We start from the raw sequence: 2,896 nt of genomic DNA, 5'->3' as shown, positions 1-2,896 counted from the left end.
ATCTCTTCAATGCAAATCAATGTTATGTATTGTAAGCGCAACTCGCTTATCTATTCTGAAATTGTTGTGCCCACCCCCTCCCCTTCCATTTGAAAATTCCGCCCCAGATTACGTAGATGTTGCGCTTTCAAAAACACCGGCATCCATCAACCACTATCCCCCGACCACAAAGTAATTGGATGAATTTAGAACAAAATATAAAACAAGAACCATACAACTCATTTGTAATTCGGTATGAATTGAAAATTAAACACTGGAGTTTCACACCTTTCACATGAAGACAAGCAAATTCCAAGCCGTTGACTTACTAACAAATGAAAATTACTTACCAATTCAACAGGAACACGGAATCTGGGGATTAATTTGAAATACAGTACGAAGCGAAATTAATGTAAATTTAGTCGAGTTTCCAGGGGGTTTTCATGGTCCCTGAGCACACCCTTATTCAAACGTGAAAAAATATAGTGTGATCAGTGGAAGTAAATGCATGGCAAGCTAAGTTAAACGTTAACGCATTGGTTTGTCCATTTCAGTATTGCTTTGCACATTTCGCTTATACTGGTCCCATGTTTGTCATTGTTCTTTCATTTTAACAAAACATTTATAATCTATCCTTAGAATAATTTTTTTAATCCTAACAAGTGTCACTGGACTTTCCGATTTTGGTTATAGCAAGAAACTTGGCCATTACAATGTAACCTTTGATCAAATGTACATTTTTTACACCCCTAGCGTTAGCAGTTCTTTTCAGATATTTATTGTTTGGATTGTTCTTCTTGTTTTTTATGTATTATGAAATAAATGAATAATTTACATGAGACCGCCCTCACACAATATTTTGCATTAATCGGCTCTTGAAATAGGGTTAACGGACTTTGTTTGACCGCAGAGTCTTAAACAATAATCAACAGTAATTTTTTTTTCGAATCCAGTCTTGTTTGTTGGTTCAGGATGTTTAAAATGGGCGAATAACTGTTCCCTGATCCGCACCAAGTGTTTCGATTGCGTTTCCCATACTCAAGTGTGTTCAAAGCCTCGGTAAAGTGACTTGGATTATCGTGTGAAAGTTACAACCTATCAATGTGGACCCAGTTCGAATCCCATTTATTTTTTATTCTCGTCGAATTTTCCCATTTTTACTGCTTTAATTTGTTAGTTTATTATCTCATTATTATGTTTCCTGGCCGATGGAGGTTGATTATGTTTGGTTTTTTTTTTTTCATGGTGATATTCCTTTCCAGTTACGACTCTTCCATTTTTTGAAACAATGAATCTGAGATTGAGAAATTAATACACAATGTCTAGCCTAGGCCTATTAGAAAAGATTAGGTTTCAATCGCTTCTTGAAAATGATGCCCGATTGAACATGTAGCGTTCATCTACCACTTACAATCCCCGCACAATGATAATAGTAATAATCAATAGCATTTGTAATGGCAATAAATAAATATATTGCCAATAGGCGTTTGTTCATGATGAGGGTTACCAAATGTCTGGCCCAGAATAGATTAGGTTTCAACCGCTTCCTGAAGACGATAGGCATTGACCATGTACTATTCGTCTTCCACCTACAGATAATCCAGACCTTGGTTTTAGTTACTGAAAAATAAAATCAATAATAATAATAATAATAATAATAATAATAATAATAATAATAATAATAATAATAATAATAAGATGATGATAATTTAACTCATTAATAATAATAATAATAATAATAATAATAATAATAATATAATAATAATAATGTATAACAACAATAATAATAGTAATAAACATATGTAAAATTGTAAAGCTCTGTCTACACTATCGAATTTTGTGACAAAAAAAAGTGTGATATGGCCATGTATGGGCATGATGACATCACATCATGACCATATATAGGCATAGCATTACTATATATGGGCATGTCACATTTTTTTGTCAAAGAAAATTTGATAGTGTGGATAGAGCTTAAGTATAATTATGTATATTATTATCATTAGGCCTATTGCTATTATTAATATTAATATAAGTGCTCTCATTAAAATTGTTACTATTATTATTAAGTGATGATATTGATGATGTAGGCCTAGTGGCAATGATGTAGACCTACATTAAGCCTACTGGCGTTAGTATGCTTTAGGCCTATCTTTTTTAAAGTGTGCATAAATACATCATATAATTTATATTCCATACTGTGATTGACGCATGTAAATTGCCTGTCGCAGTATAACCATGGTATAACTCTATTATCCTATAAGCAGTTTATTATTATTATTATTATTATTATTATTATTATTATTATTATTATTATTATTATTATTATTATTATTATTATTATTATTATTAACCGGTTTTATTCCAAAAGCCAAGGATATTCAAATCAGTGAAATTAATCACTAAAGACTTATTAATATTATTTGATGATCGAATGATTTAATGGAAACTTAGTAACACTGTAGTACAATTTGTGGTACGGAAGAGGGAGGTGTAGTACGTCAATCGGACGCCTTCCATTTATATTAAATTTAAATTTAACAAAAAACTAAAATTAACTGACTGAAAGACATGTTTGTCATGACAACTCATCATAATAGTATCGATTTAATAATACTCGCCCGATCGGTCGATTCACTATGTGACTAATCACAAATGGGCGTAGCAACAAGGTTTGCTCTAACCTTGTGTAATTGCAGTCATTTCATTTATATATTTATTTTTCTAGCGAAATAATCATTACACACGTCCCCTTCCTGTGGTGCGTCACGTTGGCCCATCAACAATCCATTATTATTCATTTATTATCTGTTCATTCGTCGATGTATTTACAACATGGGCAGTTCACTATCGGTTTTCCACGTAATTCATTATCAAGTAGGTAGGCCTAGTTTGGTGGAAATGACTTCGGTACGAA

General features: G+C 32.2%; 1 long non-coding RNA gene across 1 annotated transcript in view; it reads right to left on the bottom strand.

Moving 5' to 3' along the window:
- LOC117124950 overlaps window positions 1-794 on the bottom strand; it is a 13,782-nt gene extending 12,988 nt beyond the window's left edge. The window contains exon 1 of the long non-coding RNA XR_004448050.1: window positions 330-794. This is a non-coding gene — a long non-coding RNA (uncharacterized LOC117124950). The remainder of the gene's footprint in view (window positions 1-329) is intronic.
- Window positions 795-2,896: the final 2,102 nt, after the last annotated feature.

Source organism: Anneissia japonica, unplaced genomic scaffold, assembly GCF_011630105.1.
Source record: "Anneissia japonica isolate Jap-2015-1 unplaced genomic scaffold, ASM1163010v1 scaffold8236_len642391_cov169, whole genome shotgun sequence".
Classification (NCBI taxonomy): domain Eukaryota; kingdom Metazoa; phylum Echinodermata; class Crinoidea; order Comatulida; family Comatulidae; genus Anneissia; species Anneissia japonica.
Note: the sequence above shows the minus strand (reverse complement) of the source record. Positions and strands in the feature narration are given on the sequence as shown.